Below are 20,021 nucleotides of genomic sequence, written 5' to 3'. Positions count from 1 at the left end.
CACTCAATAGAAAAATAATGAAACAGCAGGGTCTGAAAGAATAAAGGTGGCCTTACTGGGTCCATACAGCTCCCCACTAAAGTAGGTTCTTTTGTGGTGAGTGGCGTGGAATTACACTTCAGATGGGGAGAAAAAAAATAGGAAGTGAATTGTGTTCTCCTGTAGGAACAGGACATAACATTTGGAGAGGGATCAAGTGGTTCAGCGTTTCATAAGAAGCCTCTCCACAGGGGAGCATCTCAAGTCCCTGCTTAATACCTTTCCCCTTTTGTTCTAAGCTAGAGGGCAGGAGGAATATTTCCTTCTGATGAGAAATGTTGTGTCCAAAATAAATGCTCAGAGAGGGAGCAACTGTGGTGAGTTTATCTTGCTGGAACTTGCTGAGCATTGGCTATTTACACATAGCATCCGTCTATGAGAGATTGCTGATGGGCATACTTCACAGCTGGAGCAATGGGGAATTAGAACCCCACTGAAATCTTTATATCCTGATGCTTGATTTACCAAGCCAGGAGTTTTATCAGAGGAGTGAAACGGCAGCTTGTCTCCTTGGGAAGGGAGAGAAATAGACCCAACTCCCCAACAGCCAAAGAGCGGATGTTCTTCAAATAGCTCCCTTCTGTCTTTCTCTCTCACACAAACATATTTACTCTGAGTGGTAGCTGCTGAGGGGACTGAACTGTGTTTCACATCACAGCATTGCTTATTTATAGTATGCAAGTGATAACTATTAAAAATCATATCTATTTACTGCCCTTGATGATTTTTTGAGCAGCTAGCTCTTCCTGACTCTCCTTTGCTAAGTGCCTGGCAACTTCATCACTATTGTGGGGGAGGGTTGAAGGAAAATGGAGGAAGGGAAATAAAAGAGGAGGCAGAAGACCTGATTTTCCTCGCAGGTGCACTGGTTTTATATTGGTGTGAATCAGGAATAACTCAGCTGAACCAATGGATTTACACTTGTCGCCTGGAATGTCACAGCAAAATAGAAGCTCTGGGGGAGTGAGATGGTGAAGTAAAAAAAGGATGGTCTTGTGGATAAGCCACTCACTCCAGACACTGCAGATATTTCTTCATAGCCTAGGTCTGCCACAGACTTCCTGGTTTAATACTTTTACACACAACCCATAGTTAGGCTGTGGAACTCACTGGCACAAGAAGTTGAGGCCAAGAATTTAGCAAGAGTCAAAGAGGAATTGGACAATTTTATCAACATTAAGAATATCCTGAATTGTCATTGTTAATGGTAACCGTTTTGAAAGGGATATTAAACCAAGTGCTTCAGGATTAAGCCACGTTTTAACTATTAGAGACCAGGATGAGACCTAATGCGTGGGCAGATTATCCCACATCTGCTACTGAAGGATTCTTACACCTTCCACTGAAGCATCTAGTGCTGGCCACTGTTGGAGACAGATCATGGGACTAGAGGCACCTTGGGTCTGATCCACTCTGGTAGTAGCTGTGTTCCTATACACTTGGTAAGTCATTTAGGGCCAGATCCTATGCCCATTGATGAGAACAGACTTTCTTTGGATCAGTCCTATAAGACAGTCATTCCTGATCTATTATCCCTGTTTTACAGCACTTCCTTTCTTCACAGGGGTGTTGTGAGGATAAATATATTAGTGTTTGTGGGTCAACTCAGGTGCTACAGTAATCAGTGCCACATGAATACCTGGGGAGATGGGGAATGATACTGAACTCCTACTGTGAATCATCAAAAGAATTTTTGTAGTTGGGTTTAAAAAAAACAAACACAACCAAACATTTTTCTGCCTGTTTTTACAATCCACTCCCACATGCTTAGTTTTTGTTAGAGCTAATTTTTCAAACCTCTATTAATGCAGCATTCTGTTTTAGGGGCATGTCAAAGTGGTTCTCCTAATCCTGACAGGCTTAGCTAATATTTGCTGTGATGCTATATCAATTCTGGTTCAAAGTCAGACTATCACACAACAGGACATGGCTTTCGAATAAGCCTCTGGGATAAACAGATCTGTAAACCAACCAGACATCTCTACAATTTTGCATAACAATGCTGAATGGGGAACATTCATCCCCTTTCAAATACCTGTAACACTATTATTTTGATTTGAGGGTTATTTAAGACAGGGATATTCTTTTAATAGAAGCCTTGATATGCCTTAAAACACAAGTATCAGCTGACAAGCTAAAAGAAAAATAATGAATAGCATAGAAACACAAAAGGCATTATAGTTTATAAGTGAGTAACTGGATTCCTTTAATTTTTAATTTGTTCTGGGTCACATGAAAGTACTTCTAAAAATATGTTTTAATTTTCCAACTCTGAATAAGATATATCCTCCAACAGGGAGGGATGGGAGGCAAATCTACTAAAGAGTTTTAATTAAGTAAAACCAGTAGTATCATCCAGGGAGCAATTACTATATTTTATTTTTACTCAAGTGGCGTATAGTCAAAGAAATGCAGAACACCCTGTCCAGAAATCTCTCTCTGGAAACCCATGGAACTCAACAAGGAGCTCTGTTGCTCAAGGGTGTTTACAACGGGCTTCTATATGGATATTGGGTGCACAAGATGCTGCTTTATAGCAGGGAGATACTTAGGTTATTAAGGTTTACAGGTCACAGGTGGTATCCAGAACACCACTGCCTTGAAGTGATGCTGAGAGGCACTTGGTGGTTTGTGGCCTGATTCTGATGCCCTTACTAAATGAGTAGTTCCTAAGATACAAGCACACTAGTCAAGGTGAGCAGGGGAGTCAACCCTGGGCCCTTAATGAATCCAGGCAGGAAGCTTGACTTCATTCTCCAGATCCCACCTGGGCTGCTGCTGTTCTGTGAAGATCTGTGGGTCTCTAGTGAGCTTGCCAGCCCCTAGGCATCGTTAGGTAGGAGAGAAGTCCTTTTTTTTCCAAAGGGAAAACGGGACACTGCACAGGGCTGGCCCAAGACGCTCAGATGAGTCCTGCCTTCTACCCCCGTGCGGGGTTGGCATCACCACTCGCCCCCTGCACGTTCTTCCACACCCTACTTTTTTGACAAAAGTGGGCATTTGTTCCATTTGCTGCTGCCCAAAATAGTCCGGATGGCTGGGGCAGGGCTTAAAAAAGGGACTTAAAAATGGGACATATGGTCCCCCTAGAGAGATGTCTTTCTTCTCCCCATGTTGACTGACATTAGCTCCTCCACCACCGCAATCTTGAAAGAGATTCTGTATGGAGTCGAAGGGCTAATTCCTGTCCTCTTACCCCTGTGCAACCTGACTGGAACAAAGGGGATGGTATGAATGTAAACTGAAGGCACAACTTGGCACAACGCTCAGAAGAAGTGCAAATGTAATTGAGAGCCGGGTGCGTGCCCTTGAATGTGCAGAGGAAGGTTGCTTCCCTTCTTCAGCAGCAGAAAGCCTGGTGATTTTTGCTTCTTTTTACAGCCCACGCTTGTGTCCTCTCCCTGCCAAACTTTTCATCACAGCTGCTGCTGCTTTTCTAATTTAAAGACCAGATTCACTGGAAATAAGTGAGTATTGTGTTTTAGCAAGCTTGCTAGTGAATAGCTTGACTGGCATGTAAATTGGGCTTTGTGAGTGTCTCAGGTTTGTACATACATGTGGTATAGAAGGCAATAGATTTGTCCTACTGAACTGAGCTCTGAGACAGCTTTGCAGTAGCTCTTGACAATTCCCCATAATACCTCCATCAGGAAACAACTGTTCTATTGATTTTTCTACCAGCTACACCCACATAGTCTGATTCTGTAGCCTTTGCTCTGATGGGTAGGCCTCAGTCATGTAAGTGGAGCTGATTAGAGCTGGTCAGAAAATGGCAAGTATTTTTCAAAGGAAATTAAAAAAAATTTTTTTTTTCATTTTGAATGAAATTTCCCACAAATACTTGTTTCTCAACATAATATTGAAAGCTAATTTTTTGTTTTGTTTTTTGAAGATCACTTAGTTTAGTTTTCATTAACTTAAAAAGCTTACAGAAATAAATTGGTTTCCAGATTTTAATTAAAAAACAAAAATTGTCAGTAAATGAAATTTTGTTGTGCGAAAAGCTTCATTTTTGACAAAAATCTGGCTTCCCATCAAAATTACTTTTCCATGAAAATTTGTTGACCAGTTCTAGTGCTGATAAACTCATGGGACCAGATGCATAAATAAGGACTAAGTAAGAGTTGTAAGATCAGGCTTTAGGCGAGTAATTTACTCCCTCTCACCTGCTCATGGAGAAATATTGCCTTTAAAAGTCATGCCATTGAGACCTGCAGAAGGTTTTATACACTGCAGTACATAAACGATGGAAGTTAATTTTATATTAATACCATCTCAGTTGTCATTGCACTTCATGCCTGGGAAAACCAAGACTTTTCAGGCTCTTTATTTTGCCAGGAGTTGAGATCATGGTTCTTGACTTTGTTTCTTGGCACTGATACGCAGGTGCTAATCACTTCCATACTGTTAAGCTGTAATTCTCTGGCCTCTTCAATAAAACATACCACCTCTTCACAGTGCCCTCTTATATGTGCTGCTTTACAAGGAAAACTATAACTAACAATTAAACCAGCGTGTAATGTGTTATTATTTTCTTAGTTTACTGAAGATTGTTTATGGGGGCAGCATATTCACCGAAAAGGTATGTGTTCAGTAGTTGCTTGTCCTTAAATAGTTCATGTTTATGCACAAATATAACTATGACACTTGTCGATATTTAGGCTGCAAACGGTTCTGTAGCAGAATTGTAGCATGAGCCTTGCATAGTTGACGCTTCAGAGTAATTTCACGTTTCTAGAATTACAGTGCTAGTGGGCTATAATAATTTCCAAATGTTCTGGAATTGCTTTTAAAAGAGGTCTGCAACATTCATTTATGATAAGCCCCAAAGATCTAGATTCCTGAAAAAAATGACTTCTGTGTGTGGGCTGGGACATGCTATTTCTTTTTGGTAGAAGACTATCAAGGAAATTTTCACTGATGGAATGTACATAATGCTAGATTTACATTGTAAACGCTTACTAAGTCTGAATTCAGTGGCATGGGATTTTTGCTAATGGGTCGGAGAAGAGGGAGAGACAGATGTCAGAATTTCAAAAATGGAAATATTTTTGTAACCATTTTGAAAGAGTTTTTGATTTAAAAAAATGAAAGAAAATGTCAGAAAAGGCAGAAACTGTTTTTCAAAAAAAATGAAGTGTTCACACTGTTAACTTTTAGTTTAAAATGATCATGTTTGAAAAAAGGCTAAAAGCAGAAGCGGCCAAAGTGAGGCTTTGCATCAGTGCACAGAAGACCAAGATTATGGAGACAGGAGAGAATGCTGTCAACCCTGGTGGCTGTGCCGCCGGTGGAGAAGAGTATGAAAGAGTTGATGACTTCATGTTGGAAGTACAATATCTGCTAATAGCCAACACACTAAAGAGGTGAAGGCATTGGTAAAGTCAGTGGAACAGTCTCCATTTGTCAAATACCTGGAAGAGTAAGAAGATACATCTACACACTAAAATGAGATTGGACAATGCTGTGGTTCTTCCAATGCTATTGTGTGCCTCAGAAACGTAGCAGATGGTGCAAATACGCAATAGGAAGCTGAATGCATCCCCCCAGTATTGTTTAAGAAGAATCTCGGGAATTTAATGGAGAGGTCATGCAACCAATGTGGAAGTGCTGCACCACATGAGTCAACAGACTGCAAACTCTATAATTAGACTGAGATGGCTGCAGTGGTTTGGTCATGTCATCAGGCTAACCTGTGGCAGAAGCACAGGATGCATCCTAGACTGGATTGCGCCCGTCCGGAAGAGAAGGCCTGGAGGACATAGAATGACCTATCACATGCTGATCAAAAAGGGATGCTGCTATCATGGAGACAATGTACTAAGGAGCCAAACATCTTGGTCTGGACAGACAGCAGTGGGGAAAGGGGTTGCCTCATGTGCCACTAGGCAAAGGAGATTATAAATCTTAGCTGGCTGGAATTTCTTCTTATAACACTGTTAGCATAAAATCAGGTTAGGGCTTGATCCTGCCTGGGCACTCTGACCCGGATCCAGCAAAGCAGTTAAGCGCATGCTTATTTTAAGCTCCCGACCAGTCCCATTCAAGTCAAGAAAAGGGCTCTCCGGTGCTTTGAATATTGTTTTGGTTATGGTGGAACCAGTTTTCTGAAGCTGCATGACCCCTGGTGCATGAGGACGATAGTTCTATGCAAAATTATAGGGGGCAGCAAATCCTAAAGGCTAGGTTGTCCCTGGCTTGTGCATGGATGCACCGAGGGAACAGGGTGCTAGAAGCCTTTACCTCCTCCCTGAATGCCCATGCAAGAATCATGGAAAATCAATCCCTGCACTCTGTGTCCTCTCCTGCTTGGAGCTGGTCCTGATCTTAGCTCTACATATGTGCATTTATTTACAGAGAACCAATTTTTATCTGAGTCCAAAAAGACACAAGAATCTCATTTAAAAAAAAAAACGAACAAAGAATTTTGTTTTCATGCAGCAGATCCAAACTTTCAAAGAGTTTGTGTGATCTTGTTTATTGTCAGAGAGATTGATTGTTCAAGCCAGTGTTAGAATATACTCTTTTAGAATGAAGTAATGGCCCATTACAAGCCAGCTCAGGAATGCTTTAGAGTTTTCTGGGTTTTTTTTTAGCTAGATCAGGAGGATAGAGTGTGAGGCACTAAGTTTAGCATTTCAGAACATCTGGAATAGCTCCTCTGTTTATTTTTTAAAGTGTTTTTCATGGGATTGTTCAAACAGACACATGGTTTGATGGCAAAGTGAATGCAGGCATAGAGTTTGGAAGGGGCACATGGCCAAAAGTTCTTAACCAGAATCAAGTGACACAGTCAGTCTGGTTTCTCCTTAGGTCCCGTGGATTCAGAAAAAGATCTCTTGGCTACACCCTTTCCTTCTCTCTGCCAAGCACTGTTAAATGTGGAGCAGGCAAAGGAAATACTAAATTACAGAACACCTAATCTTTATCCTTTAGTCTAATCTGAAATGAGTCTCCAAGATCTCATAAACTAGAAATGAGAACACATAAGCTAATGGACAGCAACCACAAAACTCTCTAGGACCATTTCTCAGGGCAGCTCTTGGGGCCGGGGGGAAGAGGTTCATCATATAATACCCTTTCAGATCCAATCATTAAGTAAGGATGATATCCTTCTGATGGGCTAGACCAGTGGTCCCCAATCTTTTCGTCTGGCACCTGCCAGACGAAGGACCGTGGCAGCGGTGGAGCACCTGCCGAAATGCCGCCGAATTTCTGCGGCATTTTGGTGGCAATGCCTCTTGATGACGTCACTTGCCCCCGCGGGCGCCAGTCTAGCCCAGGGGCACCGCGTTGGGGACCCCTGGGCTAGACTGTGGCTTGGACTGCATTCCTGTGCACAAGTAAGGTTTAGCAGGATAAAGCACCTGATCAGCTTTGATTGGCTTTGAAGAAATCAGTACCTTTGTTAAAGTAGAGAAGCATGTACTAAAAGAGAGAGGCAAAGTGGGTGAGGTAGTATCTTTTATCAGACCAACTTTTGTTGGTGAGAGACACAACTTACACAGAGCTCTTCTTCAGTGCTGTCCTCCGAGCTTCTGCTGACGTCTGGATCATGGAGCAGCAGCAACCTTCAATTTCAGACTTTGAGGAATGGTTCTCATTGATCAGCTCTAATCAATGCATTTCTGACCCCTCTATCGATGTAGGGGCAAACCTCCAGCTAGGACCCTATCAAGATTAGATAGAAACAAACGGATTGTGCCCCAGGAAGCCATCTTCTCACTTTACTCACTGACGCGGTGCGAGGTGTTGCCATTTCAGCCATCCAACAGGAGTGTCCTTTCACTCTGCCATGCCACCCTCCTTCACCAAAGTACATTTTAGACACATGCAAAGCTGTCTGCAGGATGCCAACATGAGTTTATATGGGGGCTATTGGTGCAAGAAGCAGACATACTCAAACCCTTCTGGCCAGAAACTGAGGCTCCAAAGGATGGAAGAGAACAGGGTAGATGAAGGATGGTGCAGGGATCAGGGGGTGTTAAACTGGAACTCGAACCTGGCCTCAATTCCCTGCTCTGCCACAGACTTCCTGTGTGACTTTGGGCAACTCACTTAGGGTGTGCCTACAACTAGCAGCAGCCCGTGGCAGTAAATCTTGGAGCTGGTGCTATGGCACTAAAAATAGCTGTGTAGACGTGGCTCCGGCTCTGAAACCCATTGCCCTCCCAAGGCTTCAGAGCCCAAGCTCCAGCCCGAGCTGAAACTTCCACACAGCTATTTTCAGTGCCACAACATGAGCCTGCGTCAGCCCGGGCTCTGAGACTCTCTGCTGCTCACTGTGTAGGCGCACCCTGTGTCTTTGTGCCTCCATTCCCTATCTGTAAAATGGGGATCATAGAACTACAGGAGGGTTCAGACTAGATTATCACAATGGTTCCTTCTGGCTTCGTAATCTATGAATCTCAATTTGAGGCCTGGGATTGGTAGCTTCAGCATGTTCTGGATTGTGTATCTCACGTTCCCACATTGAGTCATTTATTAGCTTCTGGCTGATTGGCATAACGGAGCATCAGGCCTTTTTTGTATCCTGGGCCCAAAATTCTGCTCTCATTTAACCAATGCCACCCAGGTAAAGCCCATGCAGTTGCACAGATTTAAAAGGCCGAATTTGGCCCATCACATATAAACAGATTTAGTGCATTTTGAGAAGGCTCAAATGTGATGTAGATCTCAGGCAACATTTTCAGAAGCACCTAAATCGCATTTTCAAATGTAGTTTTAGGCACTGAGGAGCCTTATTGAAAGTCAGGTGGCCTTAGGCTCCTAAATCACATGGGCCAAAATCATCAAATTTTTTGAATATTTTTGAGGATCTGGTTCTTAGGCACTCTTGGAAAAAATGTTACCCCTCATCTTATGGTCTCTAAGGGTTTGGCAAAACAAAACAAAAGCAAAAAACCTTCAGTCCAGCAGCATGTTGTGCTGTAGCCGTTACATCTGAGAGATGAGGCTGTTGAAGGCTCCTCCGCTTGGAAAGTGGATTAATTCTTTGATGGATGGAATGATGTTTTTAACGGTGAAGAGGGCTGATGGAAGGAAGGCGCTGCATTGCTTACGCTCTGTGTATTCCCTTTGAAGCCCTGCTCCTCAGGAAGGCTTGCAGTAGCATCCAGACCTGCCAGTGGCTGACTGAAGTGGCTAATGGTTGGCAGCAACAAGGGCTCTAATGCCAAGACAGGCACTGCATGCAGAAAACATTTCATTGTCGCTTCCCACTAAGAGCTTCGTTTGGCTCTAAAATGTCTATCTCCAGGCTTTTGAGGTGGTGATTTTGTGTGTATGTGCCCGTGGAGCTTCCTGGCAGCGTCAAGCTGGGATCTGCTGGATATTAGAATCTTGGAAACCTTCGGCTGTGGGAAACTGTCTACAAGTGACTTTAATGTTTAATAATGGACTGACTGTACCCAAAGAAGAGACAGAAGGAAACCCAACCAACCTCTCAGCTCTCTCTTTGAAAGTGAGGATAAAATTGAGGGGCGGGCTCTTGTTTGTTTTTGTGGTAAAGAGGCATTCAGGCTGCCTTGTTACTGTATTTAATCATGACAGATGAAAATCTCTGGCTCTCTCTCTCTGGGTTTATCTGTTCTGTGGCAGGTTTTTTTCTTATTGCTTGGAAGGACTGAATAAATTGCATCATTATTTGTGTTTTCAATTTGGACCCGAGAGAGGCTAAATAATCTGGATTAGAACATCAGCGGACTCTGGAGGCTGAACTCATCCTCTCTGAATTGGAGACCCTGGTATGGGATGGGGGGTGTGCATGCAATTAAGTCCCACTTGCAGTCTCGGAGTGCTGTGCTGGGAAGTAGCTTCTTGGAATTCTGCTAGTTCACCGCATGGGAATGGGTCAATATTAGGTTTAGATGGCAGTCTTGTGCAATGCCGGTCACTGACAGAGTTTAGCTGGGAAACTCTGAGTGGGTGTGGGGCTGTAATTGTGGGCCTGTGTCATCTGCCTGCAAATGGGAAGGGATATTCACCAAGATTCCTCACATCGGGGATGAAAGGACAGGGAAAGACATGAATTTGGTTCAGGACTGAAGCAAAACATGTCTGTGCTGCCTGAAGTACTGGATTTCTTTCCATATAATCAATTTGAGGGTTTTGTATAGGGCCCATCATGATAGTCCCTGAGTGTTTCTTAGCATGGCAAGGCCCTAGTGCAGTCATCTCCAAAGTCTGCAGGAGCCGTAGGCTGAATTCCCACTCGGCCCCATTTCTCCCTCTCCCAACCCCCAATGGAGCAATCAGTCAGAAACAATGGGTAAAAACTCATGGAGTTTGCACTCCCCTGCCTACGAAAACCCGCCTATAGGGGACAAATTTGTCCTAAGTGTTTACTGTAAGCATTCAAATGTTCCTATCTACACATATAGCAAATAAGACACCAGAGATTAGTTATGCCAATTTCTGGCTTTATTATATAGGGACAGTAGAGTGACCTGGTCTACAGTGGCAGTTCCAAACAGATGTTATTGATTTGGGAGGGTTTTCAAACTGAGTAAAGATCATATGATGCAGCATAAGTGATTATGTGGGCTCAGGGACCCTTTTCGTTGAAGAGCGTCAGATGTTTCCTTGCGCCGCAAGGTGGCTGGCCCTTTCAAAGACATTGTACTCAGCCTCAGCTGTGCTGGATGAGCTACCTACCAGCTGAGACTGGTCAGCCAGGGGCCAGGTGGTTATAAAAGCCATCAAGTGGGCCAGTTGGAGAATGGGGAGAGAGAGGTACCTGGAATCAGGAGGTTCTGATTGGAAGCGAGGATGAGGTAGCAGGGTGATTCTTAGGCAAGCGGCTGGTCGAGTGGGAACCTGCAGGGAATATAGATAGATGGTTCCAGAAGACACTGGATTGAAGGGAGGGAACAACAGATGTGCTGAATTTGTGGTGTTTGGAAGAAACAATGCTGAAGTCATGAAAAACATCTTAAACCAGATTAGGCGAGGTGTTAATGTTCCCTGGGCTAGGGACACTGGCAGGGGCAGCCTACACCTTGCGTAGAATGCAGTCAAGATCTTATTCACCAGACGTGTGGGTGTTAACATGGACAGTTTGCGCCTATGAAAGATTATAGACTCTTTCATGTGTCAGTCAAAATATCCTGGAGAGAGAAATGTCACATTCTTCCTGTGAGTTACTGGCGCTTGTGTTTTGTCAAACACGTTGCTTGTTTAAAATAAATCTAACAATATAAAAAGAATATAAAATATCAGAAAGTTGGCTGGTTGTTTTTAAAGTGATGCCTACAATATATTTTGCCTTTAGGGAATTTAAAATGAATGTGCTTCGTGTGAAAAATGATAGATGTAGAAAGTGACGATAGTTCAAGTACAGGATGGGGAGTGGCTGTATTCGCTCTTTCTCATCCGGCCCTGCAAAATACCTCATTTCTGTTTGGGAAGGGCTAGCTCTGGGACTAAGGATGCGTCTCCACAACGAGTGGCAGCCTGCCTCAGTGGGTCTCAGAGCCCGGCTCAACAGATTTGGGGTTTTGCTATGGCACTAAAAATAGCTGGGTAGACATTTGGGCTCAGGTTCTGAAGCTGAGGGACAGGGGTGGGGCTCAGAGCCCAAATGATTACACTGCTATTTTTAGCCCCGCAGTGCGAGCCCGAGTCTGTAGAACAGGGCTCTGAAACTGGATGCTGTGGACTGCTGCTTGCTATGTAGATGAACCCTAGGATGGTAGAATGGTCTTTATTTCCGTTCAATACTTAGTCTCGCTACTGAGGTTGATGATGATTATGGTAACATTCCTTGCTCTTAAGCAGTGTTTTTCATCCCTTGATCTTACAGCACTTTCCAAAGAGGATAGTAGCACTTTCCTCATTTTACAGATGGGAAAACTGAGGCACAGAGCAGCGACATGACTTGGCCAAGGTCATCTAGTAGATCGGTGGCAGAGCTGGGAATAGAAACCAAATTCCCTGCACTTCAGTGTGGCATAGTGCTTTTGCTGCTATAGCTTATACCTTCTTGCCAAACAAAATAAGTAATACGAGCAAAATTTTTAGTCTTTGCTGGTACAACAATGTCTACAAGGGCTTTAAGCTGTATAGAAATGTATGGAAACCACTACACGCTCCCATTCAGTGTAGAGCTCAGGCCTTGTCTCTATGGCCAGCTACTGGCATAGCTGCACCAGGGCAAACCTCCGTTTTAAACAAGGAAGCCTACAATTTTGCATCGGTGGAGTTCCTCCCCTCCCCTTGGCCCTGCCCCCAGTTTAAAGCTGATCCTCCGGTGCAGGCTGTGGTTTTGCTTGTCTGCATGCGGGTTTTGCACCTGCATAGCTGCATGACGGATGGATATTTCCAGGGCAAACATAGATAAGGCGAAGGGAAAAGAAAAATTGCCTCCTATTTTCCAGAAGAGATTTTGATTGTTTGTCATTCTGGAGCCTGGTCAGTATCTCCAGGACACAGACAGAAGGAGAAGAAGCTGAAATCAAGCAGATTCCAACCTGTAGTATCATGAGCCTAATGTTTCCCACTTGAACTTAACACTGACTCAAATTGATTGTTAAATCAGGAAGCGTGGGTGTAGATCATTCCATTATAATCCCCACAAATTGCTTTGTAATCGAAAGCTTTTGTTCCAGTGTCAAGTGGCTTAAGCACCAAGTGAGAAGATCTATTTTACAAGACCAGACAAGATCTGACAGACAGCGGAAACGAAACTTTCAACCAATATAACAATCAACATGAGAGAACCAAAAGGTCCTCATTAAGCACTGCTGTTTTTAATTAATTGGTCCTTCAGATTTACTTCTTTAAAGCTGCTAACAGCCTTAAGCCTTTCCTAGATTAATTACAAAAGACGAGCAAATCACAATAATTAGTTTAGCCTCAGGCTCTTGCTAGGCCTCTGACCTACGTGTACAGGTTTCCTCCATGCAGCCTCGATAGAGGGGAGTGATTTGCACTCGAGTCGTGTCTCTGAATCAGAATTTCTGGCAGGAAGCAATTCTTTTTCTTTGCTGGTTGTTGCTGTTGTTGTTGAAAAGTATAATTTTCCCTCCCCTAATGTATTCTTGTCACTTAGTTTGAAATGATCCCTCTGCTTTAACGACTCCCTCTTGGGCTGGAAAGACTCCTACACCAACAACTGCTCAGTCAGTGATGATGACTTTCGAGGCTTGTAATTCGTGGCTTATGGGGCTCACAGAGTCGGTGAAGAATTGCCGTATCATTAAAAATGAATCATGCTGCTCTCCCAGGGATTTGCCAGCTTCCCGGGATGCACGTCAATGTGAATCCATCACCCCTCCCTCACTTCAGAGGACCAATAAGTCAACGCTACAATACAGGGAGGAATTACCAGGAGGAGTATATAGACAGTGATCCTTTGTGTGCCGTGTGTGAGAGATATGTAGCTTGTAGTTACACCAGGGGGCTGAGAGTTAGGATTCCTGTGTCTTCTACTCTCTTGCTGTTTAACCTGGTGCAAATTGCTATGGCTAGCTTGTGGCGTAGTCCCATAATCCATAGCTGGTCCCATTTGGTTTCAATGGGACTCCTTATGGGATGAAGTAATATTCCATAGGGCATGGAGCTCAGAATCTCACCCTTAAATTTGATGCCTCCGTTTACCCATCTGTAAAATGCTACGGGACCTTCCATCAGGGACTTGTGAGTCTTCACTAACTTGTCTTTGTAAATTGTTCTGAGGTCCACGGAGGACAGGCAAATACATTTGAAAGTATTAGTCGTGTTACCTATGTAGCATTGATTGAATTGTGACATCTGTGGTGTTCATGTATAGTTTTCCCTCTGATTTTGTTGATAATGAAAATCATTGGCTAGTAAAGTATAAATGTGTCATTTCTTAGTGGCTGCTGGCACAGGGCAAGGTCAGCAAAGCCCTCATGCATGTGCTTAACTTTATTCATTTGTTTAATTCGGTGGTTCTCAAACTTGTGTACTGGTGACCCCTTTCACGTAGCAAGCCGCTGAGTGCAACCCCCTCTTAAATATAATATATATAAAATATAAAAGAGTGTTTTTAATTTATAACACCATTATAAATGATGGAGGCAAAGCGGGGCTTGGGGTGGAGGCTGACAGCTCATGACCCACCCCCCATGTAATAATCTGATTTATAATAATCTCCCGACCCCTGGTTTAATTCCTAGTGAGTTCAATGTGAGTCATGCATGTACCTACATGTTCTGCTAAACTGGGGCCTAACAGCACCATCTTCTAGTGTTTGAGGAAAAAGTTGGTCTTAGCAATGAGTGGCCCTTAATACTCTTCAATGTGAGATGTCTGCTTCATCCTCTGGATGAGAGGCTGGAGGCGGTGAGGGGGGCGGGAGGTTTCCCGAGCTGTTGGGAGCTGTGCACTGCTCAATGGATTGTCTGGCAGTGCTCCAACTACCTGCAGGCAGGAGACTTGTGGTCACTCCAGAACTCTGCCCCTGCCTGGATGTGGTGCTGCTGCCTTACTGGAGGCTCAGCTGAACACTAAAAAGCACAGGACCCTGTTATACTTCCTCCTTCAGGTTTGTGCAAATATCTTTTTTCTCTCTCACTAGGAGAAGGTGGGGGGCAGTGCTGCATATTTCTGTCAGAGCCTTTGGGGATCTCTCACTTCATCTCCCTGCCCCTCGTTCTGCAGCCACTGTGCCTGTGGCTAAAGAAGCCTTGTGAGTTCTCTTCATTTTCATCATATTTCATTTCTGTTTCCTAAGCCATAGTCTGCACTGGGGTGCAGCTCTCCAGGGTAGACAAGCCTGGAGGAAACTGCATTGAGGCAAATCATGGTGTATGGCAGCTTTGCCAGTCTACAGTAGGGGTTTGCATTTGCAGCTCTAGTGGCAGCCAGACACCAATGGCTGAAAATAGGGCAAATGCCCAGTGTAAACAGTCCCAAATCCAATTGCATCTAACTCCCTCAGGGCTTTTTTTTTTTTAAATCCTAGGCCAGGGGTGGGCAAACTTTTTGGCCTAAGGGCCACATCTGGCATGGAAATTGTATGGTGGGCAATGAATGCTCACGAAATTGGGGGTTGGGGTGCAGGAGGGCTTCAGCTGGGGATGCGGGCTCTGGAGTGGGTCTGGGGATGAGGGGTTGGGAGTGCAGGAGAGTGCTCTGGGCTGGGATCAAGGGGTTCAGAGGGCAGGAGGGGGATCAGGGCTGGGGCACGGGAGAGAGTCATGGGGGCAGGCTCTGGGCTGCGCTTACCTCAAGCAGCTCCCAGAAACAGCGGCATGCCCCCCACCCGTTGGCTTCTACGCAGAAGTGAGGCCAGGCGGCTTTGCGTGCTGCCTTGTCCACAGGTGCCACCCCTGCAGCTCCCATTGGCTGCTGTTCCCAGCCAACGGGGGCAGTGCTTGGGGCAAGGGCAGCGTGCGGAACCCCCTGGCTGCCCCTATGTGTAGGAGCTAGAGGAGGGGACATGCCGCTGCTTCTGGGAGCCGTGCGGAGTGGGGAAAGACCCTGACTCTTCTCCCTGGCTGCAGCACCGGAGCAGGACAAGCCCCAGACCCCACTTCCTGGTGGGAGCTCGAGGGCCAGATTAAAACGTCTGGAGGGCTGGATGTGGCCCCCGGGACATAGTTTGCCCACCCCTGTCCTAGGCGCTTCTTTATTCTGACACTTGGGATATGTGCTAGGAGAAAACCTTCTCTTTAAAACAACAACAACAAAGCCCTTGCTATTTTCTTAAAGCAGAAGGGTGTAGAGGGAATCTGGGGGTGCGTGGAGATGACAGCCAGAAATTAGAATAAAGGAGCAATTTCTTTGCCCCCTTTAAACATTCTTCTTTCAGTCTCTCTCAGCAGTCAGTCCCACAACCTTAATCTCCCACCAAGAGAACCGGGCAGGGTGATAAGCTGCCTCTGGAGCCAGTGCTATTGCAACAATTATTCAGCAGCTGTTACCCTTTGCAGCTGAGCAGAGATTACCATCTTTATCCTTTGGAAAGCTATCTTCATGCCTCCTTAATGCATCCTGGCCCGTGGACCTTATTTATGGCAGCTCCTGGCTGAATTACCAAACTGATATAGCCCCAGGCTTTTTCATGCTCTTTCTTTGGAACCTATCCTTGAAAACAAGTTCATTTTTCCCTACGCTGCCTGAAACCTCATTGGATTCGTCTCTCCGTTCCCCTAATGGTATAACTCCCATTCGCTTCAAAGGGAGCAGGATGTGCTCCTGTGTATATAAAGTCCTGTGAGAACATTAGCAATAGAGCACAGATGGCTAATATTAATGCCATTAGGTGCTATGCTATATGACTGCTAATACCACATCAATTAATAAGCAATATTGATAGCTAATTGACTGCAGTTAAAAATACTAGGAAAAAAATCACTGTCTGCAAATATGCCCATGAAGTTTTAAAAGAATTTGCTTATATGCTTCTTGTGCTCGCTTTCATGCAGCTGTAGTTTTCAGGCCACCGGTTTTAAATTTGGCCTGAAGTATTGGCACTAGAAGGTTGTGCCGTGGTCCAATCAGGGACCAGAATCAGTTCCCTGTGATATTTTTTTTGTTGTTGGCCTTTTTAGCTGTACAGCCCTTCCTCTCGTAACTACATGGTGTACAGGAAACTGAGCTGGGAACTGCTGTCAGGCATAGTCCTGGAGCGTTCATTCCTATGAGCAGCAGACAGTTTAGAACAGGTGCTGGCACTACAGGTGCTGGGGGTGCAGAAGTGGTTTCCATTGAAGTGGTTTCTATCAGATTCAGGGTTTACAGCTGGGGGTCAATGGCTTTCAGCACCCCCACTATAACAGTTGTTCCAACACCCCTGGGTTGGAAACAGGAACAGATTTCCCAAGTTTAGCTGCTAGTGCATTAACGGAGGGTAATGGAGGCCGGATCTCCAGGAACTCACTTTGCATTCTCTCGGGATCTGTTTGTTTCTTTTTCAAAGTAAAAGCAAATCAAATTCTGTAACTGTGCTGGTTCTGGGTAACTCGTCCACTACTGATGAGTTCCAAGGGCTGGCTGTCTCTCTCATCTCAAAGGGTTCATTCTTTATCAGCGTGTAGATTTTTTTTTAAATTTTACTTTCAAAATTTGTTTTCCTGGTTGAGATTGAGAAGTCTGAAAAAGCCTGCCGGTGAAGCTAAACAATCTGACTCCTTACTACCCCCATGGTCCACAGCACTGAAAACAATTATTGACAAGGCTTTGCACATTGGCATGATGTTCTGGGCTCCAAAACCCCTTATCAAACATTCATGGCTTGGCCCTGCATAGGAAGTGCAGCCTTCCATGGAGAGGTGGAGTGGGATCGTGTTGCTGTAGTCCCAGAGCCTCAGACGGGCACAGTGCCTCCCGCAGCTTCCTAAGGGCACAGCTTCTGCACAAGCTGCTTAATGGGTGCAGTGTGTGCTGCTTCTGAGCCTTGCAAGCAGAGACGGCCCAGGTGGAGCGAAGCATGGGGACCATTGCCCCATCTGCTCCCATGCTCTTGGGGGTGGTAATTGCAAGGACTGCACTCCTGCTTAGCTCCTGGGCGGGGACACTAGGGTTGGTGGAGGGAAAGGATGAGGATTTTTGTACTTTCTGTTCTGTGCATTGTATTTGGCCTTTGCACACACAAGCTCAGTAAGTATAATAAGCATTAGACCCATGTTAAAGATACCGTGAAGAGATTAAGTGACTTGACCCAGGGTGGCACAAATCAGTAGCGAAGCTCAGAACAGAACACAAGATCCTTGGTATCTACTCACACATTTTGACCACCGAACTGTACATTAGAGACTGAAAGAGTTCTCATAGTCATGTGCTGGCTGCCATCTCGGCTGACACACCGTGGATTGAAATGGGATCACCAGAACTAAAAGAATGAGCAGCTACAACTTAAACTAAAGAAAGAAGGCTCGGTAGGCAGAGACTTTAATTGACTCAGCCTCTGCAGTTCAGCACAGGGGGACCCACAACACACACAGCAATGGGTTACCTCTCTCCAAGAGGCAGATATTTCCCCAGCAACCTATTTTTTGAGAAAACAAATGGACCTCTTTTGCGGGGGGAGACAGAGGGATCATTTGTCACCTTCTTTGATTCTATTAATTGATCTTTACACAGTATCAGTGAATATAAAGGTGTACAGAGGGATAGTGGGGAGAGAGAAAAGATAAGATGAAGCTGTATATGAACAAAAAAAAAATAATCACCCCTAAAATTTCATAGGCAAGAGCTTTATGTGTGAGGAGATAAAAGCCTGATACTGGTATCAAATGGAGATGACATTTCTGCACAGTTTTATTAAAAAAAAAAAAAAAGGAGATAAAACAAAACGGTAACCTAGCAGCAAGGCTGGGAAGTTGCAATTGACACAAAGAGAAAAAAATATTTTATCATTTTCCAAAACAGCAACTGAAAAATAGCTAGAATCAGTGGCCCAGATTCGGATTTCATTTACAGCAGGGTAAATCTGGAATAACTCCGTTGACTTTAATGGAGTCACTGCAGATTGATGTGCGCGTCAGAGAGAGCAGAAGATGGCTCCTTTTGGGCCAAATGTGAGAAGATTAAATCTTGTCTCTAAGCATTAAATGATAGTGACTTCACCCCCTATAAGAAATTGGCAGTGGTGGTGAGAGGGGAACAAAACCCCGGCTTCATTTCCTGTTATGTTTGAGGTTTCTGACCACCGCTGAAAACCACAGTTCATTACGGGAAGTTTTAGCGGTCTGTGTCTGTCGACACATTAAATCAGCCAAGTTGCACAATCAAAAATGCTTCCAGGGTAGCAAAAGTCCAACCCAACCATCTCCCCTTACCAGGGTCTTCAACCCTGTCCCTGGGCCCTTTAAATCCCATGCTTTACTGGGGCTCCTAAGTGAGCCTTATTCCCTTCCCAGGGCTTAGGTCACTTCGCTAGTGGCTGGTGGTGGAACCTGAGCCCGTCTACTACTTTGGGTCCCAAAGCAGGGACCCTATACTCAGCAGCCATGTACCGCCGCCTCCAGTTTCCTGTACTAGAAGGAGAGTCATCTAAGTGACAGTGGGGTGGAATTCAGAACCCCTATTCCTAGCTCTGTTACTAATTCGTTTTGTGATGTTAGACAAGTTATTTTTCCTTTCTTCCTCTGTTTTCCCCTCTGTAAAACTGGGCGACTGCCACCCTCTGCAATGATTGTAAAGTGCTTGGAGATCCTTAGAGTTAAAGCACAGTAAGAACAAGATAGGGTTGGAACAAGCACAGCGAAGGCAGCTATGGTGTAAACTTCTCTGAACTGCTGTCCCATTGAGCTGTCTCAGCCCAGATCTGCCCTGCCTGCTCTTTGCAGGGACAAGAGGTGAATTCTTTCTGTGTGCAAAACTTAGCCTCTCTGCAGAGCTTGTTAATAGAGATGCCAATTGTGAGAGAACTTAAACTTCTTTGGTATTGTCCACTAGGACTGACATGCCATCAGCTTATTTCACATAAGCCCCAAAAGACCGATCACACAGCAGTGGCTGGCAGCAATATCAGCTGTCCTTGACCTGCAGCTGACAGGATTACCACCCCCTCTAAGTCATGCAGCCCATGAGGGGAAGCTTGCAGTCACTTCTGGCTAATCTGTGCGTGGTCCAGTCATATTTTCTCTTTTATCTCCTCTTTCATCAGACACTTCAACTCTATCAGCAAGTTCATCAGCAAGAAATTAAAAAGTGTGGTAGTTGCTACATGTAGGTGCACCTATACTCCTTTACTGTAAGAGGAGACACTGACTATGTTTTAGAGGTGAACAGTGGCAGTTCCCTCCCTCCATGCCCTCGATTGTATCAGCTAATAGTGTAAATTTCAGAGTCAAATGTCCATTTCACATTTAATTCATCTGTAAAGACAGGAGCTTCGGATAGCAACACACAAAGCAGACAGGAATGGATTAAATTCAAGAGAGACAGGGTGGGAACCTGCATTAATCCAGCCAGAGCCTGCTTGTGCTGTCATTCAAATGCTGCTACTTTGGACTTTCTGATCATCGCTGCTCTCGTCAACTTGGCTCTGAATGCCCTGGACGTACACA

General features: G+C 44.7%; 1 long non-coding RNA gene across 1 annotated transcript in view; it reads left to right on the top strand.

Annotated features, from left to right (window-relative positions):
- Positions 1–3,420: 3,420 nt before the first annotated feature.
- LOC120386305 overlaps positions 3,421–20,021 on the top strand; it is a 28,527-nt gene continuing 11,926 nt past the window's right edge. Inside the window, exons 1-2 of the long non-coding RNA XR_005589642.1 lie at positions 3,421–3,506; positions 4,579–4,621. This is a non-coding gene — a long non-coding RNA (uncharacterized LOC120386305). The remainder of the gene's footprint in view (positions 3,507–4,578; positions 4,622–20,021) is intronic.

The sequence above is a fragment of the Mauremys reevesii genome, linkage group 18 (genome assembly GCF_016161935.1).
Source record: "Mauremys reevesii isolate NIE-2019 linkage group 18, ASM1616193v1, whole genome shotgun sequence".
NCBI lineage: Eukaryota > Metazoa > Chordata > Testudines > Geoemydidae > Mauremys > Mauremys reevesii.
Note: the sequence above shows the minus strand (reverse complement) of the source record. Positions and strands in the feature narration are given on the sequence as shown.